We start from the raw sequence: 13844 nt of genomic DNA on the forward strand, positions 1-13844 counted from the left end.
GAGGCTGAGGCAAGAGAATTGCTTGAACCCAGGAGGTGGAGGTTGCAGTGAGCCGAGATTGTGCCACTGCACTCCAGCCTGCGCAACAAGAGTGAAATTCCATCTCAAAACAACAACAACAACAACAGCACTATGCTTGTGTTGGGGCAGGGAGTAGTGAGAAATCTCTGTACCTCCTACTCAAGTTTGCTGTGAATCTTAAACTGCTCTAAAAAAATAAAACCTATCAAAACAAAACAAAAAACAAAAACAGCTACAAGAACTCTTGCACAGAGGACCAAAAGAATGACTTTAGCTACAGAAACATGGATAAAAAATGTGCTGGCCAGGCACAGTGGCCCATGCCTGTAATCACAGCACTTTGGAAGGCCAAGGTGGGCAGATCACCTGAGGTCAGGAGTTCAAGACCAGCCTGGCCAACATGGTAAAACCCTATCTCTACCAAAAATACAAAAATTAGCTGGGTGTGGTGGTGGGCGCCTGTCATCCCAGCTGCTTGGGAGCCTGAGGCAGGAGAATCACTTGAACCTGATTCAAGTGAAGCTGAAGAGGTTGCAGTGAGCCGAAATCATACCATTGCACTCCATCCAGCCTGGGAGACAGAGCGAGACCCCGTCTCAAAGAAATAAAAAAACGTGTTAAACACGTGGAGACCAACCATGTTGCTGTCGGTAGGTGGCAAAGCACTTTCCTATAAATATTTCAGGACTCCTCTTTCTCTGCTTAAAAAAAAAGAGATTGCTTTGCATTTCAGACAACAGAAATGGCTGGACAGGCCTTTAGCTCATGTGCAAGAAACTGTGAAAACCATATGAAAGACTTTCCTTAAATGGAGATGGAGTTTGGCGCAGTCACAGGTTCAAGTCAGAGCCTGGGTCTTAATTTGCCTACCATGCATGATTTATCATGCCTTTACCAAGATCCCCTGCCCAAGACCGTTAATTTCACCCTTACAATCTCAAGGTGTGTGCAGGACACAATTCAACTTTAAACTTTTCTGCTTTAACTTTTGGTTAGGCAGAATCTCCATCTGGTGGTATTTTAATATGAGTGTTTTCTGTGACCCTTTTCAAAGTATTCAAAGCGGTTTAAAAATATATAATATTCAGCAATCTAAGAGCTAATGGAAGTACTTATTTGGGGCCTTTTTAAAATAAAAAATCAATTAAACAGATTTGAAAGTCTTAACTCTCACGACGTCTTCAAAATAGATACTAAGATTAAAGAAAAAGAAGGCTTGAAAATCATAGGACTACTTATCCACCCAGTCATAATGCTTTTAGTAGCGACAGTAGTAGCAAATACCACAGTTTATAAAAACAGAAGAGCTAAAATTCTTTATTTAATATTAAACAGGAAACTGAAAGTAGTCTGCAGCAATGTGGTGGGTTTTCAGCAACCTGCTGCTGTGTTTATCTGTGCTGAAAAAGCCTAAATGAAACATTTCTTCTTTGATTGGCTTAAGATTGTAAGTTTGAAGGAAAATCCTTCAAACTGGAATCATGACCACTGGATGCAGGTTCTGTATGGTAAGGTTTTGAAGCAACCTGTTTCCATCAGAACCAAAGGAAATTTGGAATCAAATTGAAAACCTCTCAAAGAGTGGAAAACGCTTTGTACTTTTATTTTGCCTTTGTGCATTGTCATTTATCCAACATGTGCATATGAATATTCTTTCTGAAGACCTGGGCTTCATTTTAAGGTCAGCCTTCAATTTCTAGAGAATATAATTTGCTGCTATTTTTAGAGCATCATGATTGCTCGTAATAACTAATGGAAAAAAAACTCAACAGAGAAATAAATGTGTAACAGCTGTGTCTGCTTAAACTTGATTAAAGGCAGTAAAAAAAAAGTAAACAGAAGAACGAATGTGACAATAGACAAGAGAGAGACAAGTATCTCTCATTGTGAAAACTTTTACAGACACAACTTGTTCCACTTTGGAAGGCCAGCGATGTCTGTGTTTAAAGTTTACTTTACTGTTTGTCTTGAGTGGGATCAGTGTTATGGTGAATAATTTATAGCCAGTATGAATGAGCTCATTAGTCACCTTTTCAGACTTTAAATGAGTTTTGTGGTTGTCATTACTCGAGCCTTCTGTTCAGCCGCGGAGCAAAATGACAGTTTGGCAGTTGTTGCTGGGGCCGCCTGTTCCCCTTCAGGTCTGTGTTGGCTTTTGTATTTCATTGAATCCTTCCCTGGCTAACCCTGCGCTGGTCCAGGCAGGAACTCTCCCACTTCACATGCCTTTTGCACCCCAAGTTTAAATGAGAAGTTTTTCAGGCTTAAAAAAAAAAATCAGTTGTGTCTGCCAGAGAATGAGGGAATGAGGTGGATAAAATGAGCTTTTTCCAGCAACTCCTGGGTATAGTTTCCTTTGTATTTGGTTTGATATTCAAGCTACTCAAAAGCAAAAAGCAAGCAGGGGACTTGTGAGGCAGCGGAGCCAGTCTCCCACATGGTGCCAAGCGTTTTAGGCCGAGGATGTCACTGGAATTTGGAGGGAGAAGGATGTTTCAGGGTAGGTTTGAATTGTTTCGATTCTGAACATCGGTGTGATGAGGGTAAAGAAACTTGCTACAACAAATAAATCCATGAGGCCAGATTTCCAGGGACAAAGAAAACCGCATTGTTTCTACAAAGGGGTAGACAGCATGACTTTTCAAGATCGCAGCCAACACGGAGGTCCAGGATCACCGGGAATGGTCATTACTTCTTCCCCATCTCGGTGCCTCCCCACTCCAAATCATTAAGAGAAAGCGAACTGTTGCAGCTGCCTCCTCACTGAGCCCTTGGAGACATGCCTGGGAGGCTGGTATGTGGGGAAGACAAGCCTAGGCATGCCAGTAGCAGGTGGGATTTCTTTGGAACGGATGTCATGAAGTTCATCCCTCCCATTGAAGCTGGCCTGGGCAGCCTCCGGAGAGCTCTGCCATTCACTCCCTGGGACTGGCCTCCATCCGGAAGTCCAGGACACTGTGGCATGCCCACTTTGGTCCTCAGGTAGCCTCTGCAGGCACTCGTGGGACGTGGAGGCCTTCGCAGGGTGCCTTGACCAGGCGCTCGGACCCCTGCGGTGAGGTCTCTCTGACGTCTGTTGCGAGCAACAGGCACTCGTGGCTGCTGTCACCAATGTGGGCAGCACCCCCTTCCGGGACCCATATTGTTAGACAGCTGGCCTGGCGCTGTGTGAGGCATAGAGAAACATGTTCAGGATTCCTCTCTGGAAGAAATGCCAACTTAAAAAGGACGCCTGGTTGTTTGGGGGCCAAATCTTTGAAACCAGTCAGAATCATGTCTTTTGAGTGCAGAGAAGTGAGGTGCTGTTGAACGTATCCACAGAAAGAGCTATTCACCTGCCTGCTTCCTTTCCAGCCCCAACCCCTTTAAGACTGAGTACTCACATGCAGTCACGTCTCACAATTTCTGGACACCTTTTGCCTGCACCTCAACCTCTATATTAAAGGCATAAGATAACACTATTTTGGGAAGGAGTGAGGATTTGAAAACAGAAAGTGTTGGTGAACTTGACTAACCAATGAAAAGAGAGTTCAGGTTTGGCTGTTGTAATAAGTGGAATAAATTGCTAATCTCCAAAAAAGAACTTTGTGCTTCAGGGAAATCTGTTAGTAATAATTTAATCTATATTCTGTTTCTCAGAGAGTTCATCAAATTTGGAGCTCTTACTTTGTTTTAAAAAGACTATCCTAGAGAGAAGAATCAATTGTTTTCTTTCACACCCCACTGAAAAAGTAAGACGAGAGAAGTTATTTCTTGGCGTGGATAAGACTTTGGCAGACTTAGCCAACAAAACCCATGAGACTATGGTACTTGGTGTACTCACTAAAGAGGAAAACAATAAAATCTCTTAAAAACTTTGGAGGAGGAAAATGTTGATGAGGCTACTTTTCTTTGATCTGTAGAGGTAATAGATGCCAGCTTGAGAGAGGGATAAAAAGGAAACTTTTTTTTTTTTTCCTGTTAAGTGATCAATATTTGTGCCTTGTGCTATGAGCAGAAAACAGAGGCCCTTGCCCCTCAAGGCACTTACAGTCTGTGGGTGACGTTCAGTATCTAGTTGATTTATTTTTTATTACAAAGATACACCATACTTTGTTGACTATGACATAGAAGCTGAACTTTGAGTTTTTCCAAGTGGTGCCTTTTCATTCAGTTAAAAAAGTCCCGGCCGGGCGCAGTGGCTCACTCCTGTAATCCCAGCACTTTGGGCGGTGGAGGCGGGTGGATCACAAGGTCTAGGAGCTGGAGACCAGCCTGGCCAAGATGGTGAAACCTCGTCTCTACTAAGAATTAAAAAAATAAAATAAAATAAAATAAAATTAGCCGGGCACAGTGGCGCATGCCTGTAATCCCACCTACTTGGGATGCCGAGGCAGGAGAATTGCTTGAACCCAGGAGGGAGAGGTTGCAGCAGTGAACCAAGATTGCACTACTGCACTCTAGCCTGGGCAACAGAGCAAGACTCCGTCTCAAAAAAAAAAAAAAAGGAAAAGGAAAGTCCCCTTTTCCTTCCTCCTCTTGTTTTTTTGTTTTGTTTTGTTTTGTTTTGTTTGAGACAGAGTCTCACTCTGTTGACAAGGCTGGAGTGCAGTGGCCCGAGCTTAGCTCACTGCAACCTCCACCTCCCTGGTTCAAGCAGTTTCTCCTGCCTCAACCTCCCAAGTAACTGGGAGGACAGGCAGCCACCACCACGCCTGGCTAATTTTTGTATTTTTAGTAATGAGGTTTCACCATGTTGGCCAGGCTGGTCTTGAACTCCTGACCTCAAGTGATCCACCCACCTCAGTTTCTCAAAGTGCTGGGATTATAGGCATGAGCCACTGCACCCGGCCCTCCTCTTCTATTTCTTGGCCACAGTTTTTTCTCCCTTGAGCCCCACTGGTCCCATCTTCATGTCCTGGGCCCCTGAGAGGTTCTCTAAGAAGCCAAATGTTCTGGATTAATCTGAAGCTTTCCCAAACTCACTGTGTGGGTTCAAATCCCAGCTCCATCATTTACCAGCTGTGTGATGATGAGCAAGTGGCCAGACCTCTCTGTGCCTCAGATTCCCCATTGATAAAATGAGGATAATAATAGTACCTACTTCACATGATTAATGTGAGGCTGAAATGAGTGAATATTTTCAGAGCTTTAGAACACTGTCTGGCACCCAGTTAAGTGCTATTTCGGTGTTTGTTAAATGCAGTCAGTCCTCATCATTGGTGGTTTTTGTATTTGCTGTTTCACCTTCTTGCTAAAATTTATCTGTAATCTCAAAATCAGTACTCCTGGCTGGGCATGGTGGCTCATGCCTTCTCAGCACTTTGGGAGGCCGAGGCGGGTGAATCATCTGAGGTCAGGAGTTCTAGACCAGCCTGGCCAACATGGTGAAAGCCCTACTAAAAATACAAAAAGTTAGCTGGGCGTGATGGTGGGTGCCTGTAATCCCAGCTACTCAGGAGGCTAAGGCAGGAAGAATTGCTTGGACCTGGGAGGCAGATATAGCAATGAGCCGAGGTGATGGTACTGCACTCCAGCCTGGGTGACAAGAGCAAGACCCTGTCTCAAAAAAAAAAAAAAAAAAAATCAGTACTCCTGATGCTTTTGTGGTCACTCATGGACATGTACAAATGAGTAATTCGACGTGCACGTTCCCAGCTGAGGTTGAACAAAGTGATGTTCTGCCCGCTTGTTTCGGCTTTCTAAGTGTCCTTTTTGTGGTCTGTTTAGTACCACATTTTTTGCATTTTTGTTGATTTTGCTGTTTAAAACGGAGCCTGAGCACTGCTGTGGTGCTATCTAGTGTTTCTAAGTGCAGGAAGGCTGTGATGTGCCTTATGGATAAAATGTGTATTAGATAAGCGACCTTTTGGCATAGTTCATTGTGAATGAAGCAACAATATATATTCAAAAAGCTTCTTAAATGGAAACACAGATAAAATAAATACCAATAAAATTATGATGTGATAATATATCAGTAAAATTATGTTTTGATTGGTTGATGAAAGTGTTGTGAGTGGAGGCTCGCAGGAACCTAACCCCATATTTCCCCTAGGAGCAATGATTCAGGATTTGTTAATTCAGTGTTTGTGGCACTTTACAGAACACAACTACTGTGAATAAAAATAATCAGCTGTAGACTGGGCGTGGTGGCTCACACCTATAATCCCAGCACTTTGGGAGGCCGAGGTGGGTAGAACACCTGAGGTCAAGAGTTCGAGACCAGCCTGGCCAACATGGTGAACCCCGTCTCTATTTAAAAAAAAAAAAAAAAATTAGCCTGGCATGGTGGCACAAGTCTGTAATCCCAGCTACTCAGGTGGCTGAGGCAGGAGAATCACTTGAACCCAGGAGGTAGAGGTTGCGGTGAGCCAAGATCGAGCCACTGCACTCCAGCCTCGGCAAGAGAGCAGGACTGTGTCTCAAAAACAAAACAAAACAAAACAGGCCGGGCGCGGTGGCTCATGCCTGTAATCCCAGCACTTTGGGAGGCCAAGATGGGTAGATCACGAGGTCAGGAGTTCAAGACCAGCCTGGCCAACATAGTGAAACCCTGTCTCTATAGAAAATACAAAAAATTAGCTGGGTATGGTGGCATGTGCCTGTAATCCCAGCTACTCTGGAGGCGGAGGCAGGAGAATTGCTTGAACCGGGACCCGGGAGGCAGAGGTAGCAGTGAGCCAAGATCGCGCCATCGCACTCCATCCTGGGCTACAGAGCGACACTCTGTCAGAAAAGAAGAGAAGAGAGAAGAAAAGACAACAAAGAAAAGTCAGCTGTAGATAAAATGGGTTCAAGAACTCAGAAAGTTGGTCTCCTCTTGTATCAGATAAGCGTCATGCAATATCCCAGGGGCAGGAGAAGCATTAGTAGCTCTAGTCATGTGGGGTAACTCAGCTGGGCACAGATTTTCTATCAAATCTGAAAAATAAAAATAACTTGTAACCATATTTAGTGGAATGATCATGGCTCACTGCAGCCTCAACCTCCAGGGCTCAAGTGAACCTCCTACCTTAGCCTCCTGAGTAGCTGGGACTATAAGCTTATACCAGCATGCCTGGCTAATTTTTCTTTTTTCTTTTGTTTGTTTTTGCAGAGTCACAGGTCTCCCTCTGTTGTCAGGCTGATCTCGAACTTCTGGGCTCAAGCAGTCCCCAGCCTCAACCTCCCAAAGTGTTAAGATTATAGGTGTGAGCCACCGCACCTGCCTTCCCCCACAAATTCTTAATTCGGGAGTATTTTGAACTCTTGAATCTTGGAGCCTACGTAAGAGTTTGTAGAGAAAGTTTGATATTCAAAACCTATAAACCAAAAGCCTTCCCACGGCCAGACAATAGACCTCAGAACACAGGATGTAATGTTTGTTGTACTTAGCAGTTCTCCTGTTTGCTCAGAGCACCAGGCTTTTCAGAAGGGGATCGTTTTGTCCCTCCTTGATTGAAAAGATCACAAAATGCTTTAATTTTGTGAAACGCTTTGCCAACGTATTCATTTTCCCCTAAACTCTTACTTTATGAAATGTTTGCAAATTGTTTCACCCGTACAGTCTCTGAGAATGTGAAAATGATTCAGAAAAGGGAAAGCCTCACTTAAAACTACTGGAAAATGCAAATGAAAGGGAACAAAGGGAACACGGCCCCACTGTGCCCCATAGAATGTAATAATATGCCTCTAGCCTCTTATTTTGGCAATTTCCAAGTTTTTGTGATTTTAAACAATGTCCCAGCAAAATCCTCCTAAATACATTGTTGCATCCTTCAGTTAATTTATTCAATACATATTTATTGAGTGTCTTCTGCCAGGCATAAATGCCAGGTGTGCACTGCTGAATCTAATAGGCTGGAGTCCTGCTTTCCTGGGGTTTATTGCCTCTCCCCAGTAGTCAGTCTGGCGGGGAAGTTAACTCTCTTATTATAGGATCTCCCTAGGATAAATTCCTACAAGTTGGAAATTTAGGATCAGTGGCTGTCCATGCTCACTTAAATTTTAATTCGTTTTGCGACTATCCTCTTGAAAAGTTATACCACTTCCCACCAGTGTCTTCAACCAACATTGGCATGGTTAGTTCTTTTAAGTCTCTGCCATTCTGATAGATGAAATGAGACATCACACTTGCTTTAATTTGCATTTCTTTGATTTTTACAGTTTGAGAGTCTTTTCATGGGGATAATCTCATTTTTGTTTCTCTTTTTGTGAATTTGCCCCTTTTCTTATTAGAGTGATAATTTTTTTTTCTCATTGAGTTGTAAGATTTATAAATTAAAAATATTAACCCTGTGTCATCTGCATGGCCAATATTTCCTCATTTGTTTTTAAATTTTATTTATGACCCCTGATTTTACACACAATTCTAAATTGGTGTGCAGTTGAATATGTCAAGATTTTCCTTTTCATTTGTTGGCTTAACAAAAATAGCGTTCACTAAGTGCCAGAGCCCTGTTTTATGTTCCTTACAAAGATTAATTTATTTAATCTTCACAATAGCCCTGTGAAGTGAAAACTAGGTAGATAGAAAGAAGTTGAGAACCTTGACTGAGGCTAGCCTGCTAGTAAGTGGTAAGGTCAGAGTACAAACCTAGTCTGTGTCTAACCACTGCGCCTCGCCACTGCTGGTCTTGGAATTAGACTTTGTGTGTGTGTTTGCTTATTCATGGTTGCTTTATAAATGTTCATAGACCTACTCCTCCCTGAGGGCAGGTGTGCCATGTCTTCTGTTTCTCCTGGCCTCTTCCCAGTCCCCTCCACTCTTTACTGGGCATAAGCTACGTGCTTAATAAATACTTGTTGACGGAATGAATTGAGTAAATCTGGATTCTAGATCATCGGCTCACACTTGTGTTTATGCTCAAAGAGGAGTTGACAGGTTCTATATTTCCATTTTGCCTCCAGCAGGCGGCTTGACAAGCTCAGGTTTGGCGAGGGCACCTGAGCAGATGAACTTCACCCTACCAGTTCGGCTGTACTTTCCCTCACCACACACCCCCCTTCCCTCTTAAAGTAAGCCTCCTGGCTCCATTCCTTGCTGGAGAAATTCTAATAAGCCCTTTCCCAGGCTCCACCCTTCAGAATCTGTCAAGTAAACAGCAAGAAGGCACAAAAGGAGAGTCCCAAGAGATGGTGACCAGAAAGTTCAAATGATGCTCGACCAGGACTTTACACACACCAAGATGTTAGGGGTCTTCCAGCCGAGGGGCGCTCTCTCTTTTCCACAGCGGGAAGTGAGGAGTTTTTCACTTTTACAAACAGCATTCTCAGACCTTATCTCAAAGAGACTCTTAGTCAAGCCATGATTAAGGAGTTATCTTTGAACATAATCTCCCCTTGTCTCCTCATATTCAATCATTTGACAAGAATCCTCTTGGTTCTTTCTTTGAAGACTCTCATGCATTCCTTTTTCCAGTCTTGCTGACTCTTCTCTTATTCACTGGGTCTCAAAGTGGGTCCAGAGACCAGCAGCTTCACCTGGGAGCTTGTGAGAGATTCACATCCTTGGGCCTAGCCCACACCTCCCCAACCAGAAACTCTGGGGGTGGGGCCTGCAGTGTGTGTTTTAACAAGCCCTTCAGGTAATTCCCATGCATACTCAAGTTTGAGAACCACTGCTCCAATGGACCCCCCCCAACCCCCATATAACATTATAAATGTAATGGGCCAGGTGCGGTGGCTCATGCCTGTAATCCCAGCACTTTGGAAGGCCGAAGCAGGAAGATTGCTTGAGGCCAGGAGTTTGAGACCAACCTGGGCAAAATAGCGAGACCCCATCTCTACACAGAAATTAGCCTGGCATGGTGGCATGCGTCTGTAGTTCTGGCTACTTAGAGGCTGAGGAAGGAGGATTGTTTGAGCATAGGAGTTCGAGGCTGCTGTGAGTTATAATTGCACCACTGTGCTCCAGCCTGGATGACAGAGCCAGACCCTGTCAAAGAAATTAATGTATATATATACATGTATGTATGTAATGGCTGTTTATTGTAGACCCTTGGAAAAATATGGACAAGTATGAAAGAAGCACACAAAAAAGTACCCCATAACTCTTAACATTCAGAGGGAACCACTATTTTAGCCTTTTTCCTCAATTTTTAAAAACACATATTTTAAAAAAAAGTCTTCATTCTGTTTTGTATGAATTACTGCAGTGATTTCTGAGTTGTTCAGCTGGTTTTTGATCTTCCAGTTTCTCCCTTCCTCTCCCGAAATTCGTCTTCGGTCCACCATCCCCATCCATCTTTTTCTTTTCTTTCTTTTTTTTTTTTTTTTTTTTGAGGCGGAGTCTCGCTCTGTCGCCCGGACTGGAGTGCAGTGGCCGGATCTCAGCTCACTGCAAGCTCCGCCTCCTGGGTTTAAGCCATTCTCCTGCCTCAGCCTCCCGAGTAGCTGGGACTACAGGCGCCCGCCACCTCGCCCGGCTAGTTTTTGTATTTTTAGTAGAGACGGGGTTTCACCGTGATAGTCAGGATGGTCTCGATCTCCTGACCTCGTGATCCGCCCGTCTCGGCCTCCCAAAGTGCTGGGATTACAGGCTTGAGCCACCGTGCCCAGCCCTTTTTTTTTTTTTTAAATTCATATCTCTGATAGTACAACTTCTGGGCTCAAAAATATTCAGTGAGCCACCTTTGCCCTCTGACCTTAACACATATAAATTGCTCACCCTGCTATTCAAGGAGTTTGGTGATATGAGGCTTGCACTCTTACCCAGTAATCTGTGTGCTCTGTAGGGACAAAGACTGTCTATCTCTGGCACCTAACACAATGTCATGCACTTGGTAGGCACTCAGCAAATATTTGTTCAGTAAATGAACTCCTACAATCAAGTCAAATTTGGTAATTCCGTGCCATCAATTTCTCCTGGAACATCAGTTTGTAAGCAGAATCATCCCCTTGTGCTTTCTCAAAAGGCACATACCAAGGCACCATCCTAGAAGACTCTAGTTGGTTAGGTGTGGCTTCTGGATGGTTCAGATGGGCATCCCCAGGTGAGCAGCTCGGGTCAAAACACCCCTTCCCCATTTCCACAGGTTAAATACCAACCCACCCTTATGAGATACCCACTTCCAAAGTCATCTCCCCTCCCTTCCCCAGATGTTTCACCATGTCCCTTGTCTCCACTGTTAGCAGTGGGGAGGGGTGGGGGGCCACGCCCGGAGGGGAGTCATGTGACTTAGCCTAGGCCAATCGCACAATTTCCCTGAGAAGTTAAACTATGTCATGGAAGACTTGAGGCAGTCCAAAGGTGGTGGGTGCTAAAAGTCAGAAGGCCTCAGGGCTTGCTGCTGGCAGTCCTGTGTGGCCATCATTGAGCAGAGGAAGCCAACCTGCAGGATAGAGAGTGGAGCAGACCTATAGAGGGAAGCAGGAAAGGCATATATGGTTCCATGCAGCCCAGCGGCATGTGCCTGCCCAGCCTCCCTGTATTTCCTCTTGTACTCGAGTCTCTTTGCAGGATCCCTCCCCAGGAGACTGTCTTTCCAGGCGTGCCTCGGACTCTTCCCATTTTGGGCAGTCATTCAGGTCTTCCTGACTGCATCTGCTCACCTACTCAGTTGCACTGCCTCAAGTTGGGCAGGGCGTATCAGGTTTTATACTTAACTATTCCATAAATAGCCATGCTGCTCTAATAACCAATAGAGTGTGTGTAGGGGGATTAATGTTCTTGACCAGAGAAACATCTAGCAAAAGAATGCACAAAACATGAAGGGAGGGGCATTCTTCTCCTTGGAGGAGGAACTGAGGTCCCACACTGACGGGGGTAGATAAGCCTGGAATTGAGGTCTTCCAGCTCCCAGATACTTATGTGCTCTCCAGCCCATGCCCAGATGGGGCTGCACAATGGTCCCATCAAGTCCTCAATCAGGAAATAAGTGTTTCTCAAAGTGATTTCTAGGGGGCATATACCATTCGGCTGTTAAATGTGTTTGTAAAACAGTGTAGACAAGACAATGGTTTAGACAATTCAGCTTGTTTATGTGACTTCTCAGGATCTAAGACATAAGGGTCCTTTCTGAAAGTTCATGAGGGGAATTGTGAATGGGGTTGTTCCTAAACAAATTTGGCCCCTGCACCCTAGGTCAGGAAGCAAGTCCCAGAGCTGAGGTTCTATGGAATTAGAAGGTGAAAAAGGCCACATTAAACCCTCCTTTGGCTTTCAGCATTTTTTCCCTCATTTCAGATAGACAGGCAGACATGTGTCCCCTGCTGTCCACATCAGGCAGGGCTGGTCCACCACTTCCTCTTCAGGGTGACACCTTCTCACATCTCTTGCTGCAACTGTAATGGGAGAGAGAAATTAAGAAATGTATTTGAGAATGCAAGAAGCAAAAACACACATGGAATGACATATTCCATGTGCAATCACCTTTGGCTCACATCCCCTCTTTTTGAACTCTGAGAAAGCAGGAGGGGACTGGAGCAGGTGAAAATAAGATGCCACCTCTCCTTAATTTTCTGGCTATTGTGTGAGTGTGGTTGGGGGACTTGGGGGGTTGGTTTGGGGGCTGGGGATGGAAGAGGAAGATGTAAGGGGCGATTTCGTCCTCTCTAGGCCAGCAAGGGCTTGGACAAAGGTCTCTGGCCTTGGTTCCTCTGGAGGAGAATAAGCAACCCTCAACTGACATGCTGATGGAGGGGCGGGACCTGCATTAGCCAGAGCTACAGGAGAGCAGGGTACACATTGTCTCAACCTGGCTTTGTTACCACTTCTAACCCTGAGAATCTCTGGCATGAGACTTCAGAGATCATCTGACCTGTCTCTGCCACCTTGTGCCTTTTGCTTAGTGACTTTGGGTACGTGGCATCAGGTGCTCAGTAATCAAAGTGGTGGGGCTGGATGACCTCAGGCTACCCCTGGGCTTCCACCTCCGAACTGTCTCCTGATGGGGAGATGCCACAATACTTGGAAGAGGTAAGGTCTCCTGTGAGTCTGAAAGGCACATCTTTGCTGAAGACTTGTAACCTGCCATCTTGAACTTTTGTTAGGGGTAATGATTCTCAGATGGGGGGTCTATTTTTTGAGATAGAAAACATTTTCAGAAGCCTAGCTGGTGTTTCCCTTAGTTCCTCCTTTTGGCTAGGTTTAAAAGTACTGCACGCTAGAAAGCTTTCTCCGGGTCTACTCGCTGGCTTTTCTGTAGTTTTCAGACAGCTCACAATGTCCTGTCCACTGCCTCAGGACGGGGTGGCAGGAAGGGTGCCCTGGGCTTCTCTTCTGCAGAGGAACCAACTGATTTCACTACCTGGGAGTAATGTGCAATCACATTTTTATTTTTGTCACCACCAGGGTGTCCTGTTGGACTCTCTCCTCTCATCCTCTCCTAAGGCGGCTGGTTGGTGTGGCTTTGGCAGTGGGTGCTATTATTTGGAGGTGCCTAGAGACTTAGGGTGGTGGCTGCACCATTTCGCTGGGTGGCTTGGGAATGGTCAGTCTGGTTCCTGAGAGCTCAAACTGAGATGGAAATGAGACCTGTTTTCGCTCTAGGCCAGCCGGGCATTCCGCACAACCCACTGGAGAGGCCCGACCGGCGTGGCCTTTAGGACGTGCCTCTTGCCTTGTAATGGCCACCGGCCCTCCCTCGGGAGACACGCGGCCACCTGGGTGGGACACTGCGGTGCCTACCTCCGGGACACGAGGTGGTCACTGGGAGAGGGCTCAGAAGGCCCTGGGGGTCCTATCAGGACGCAGCACTGGGGAGAAGCGGAATCTCCTCTTCTCACCCCCACAAGCCTCGCCCGCATCGTAATTCTTTTTATTTTTACTTTCGAGCCATGTAAGGCATGCAGATGGGGTAGAAGCGTTCCCGCGACACGTTGCCAGCAGCGCAGCGCCGGCCCGCTCGTGTGGCCGGAGCCCG

The 13844-nt window shown here is 45.4% G+C and overlaps 1 protein-coding gene and 1 long non-coding RNA gene across 4 annotated transcripts in view; one reads left to right on the top strand and one right to left on the bottom strand.

Moving 5' to 3' along the window:
- Positions 1-13844, top strand: part of FOXN3 (forkhead box N3) — a 472003-nt gene that overhangs the window by 196523 nt on the left and 261636 nt on the right. The gene's annotated exons all lie outside the window — the stretch shown is intronic.
- Positions 11632-13844, bottom strand: LOC105517063. The gene is made up of 2 exons (XR_001002603.1): positions 13610-13844; positions 11632-12264 (listed from the first exon to the last, which is right to left on the bottom strand). It is a non-coding gene; the product is annotated as an uncharacterized LOC105517063 (long non-coding RNA).

This window comes from Colobus angolensis, unplaced genomic scaffold (genome assembly GCF_000951035.1).
Source record: "Colobus angolensis palliatus isolate OR3802 unplaced genomic scaffold, Cang.pa_1.0 Scaffold3, whole genome shotgun sequence".
Lineage (NCBI taxonomy): Eukaryota > Metazoa > Chordata > Mammalia > Primates > Cercopithecidae > Colobus > Colobus angolensis.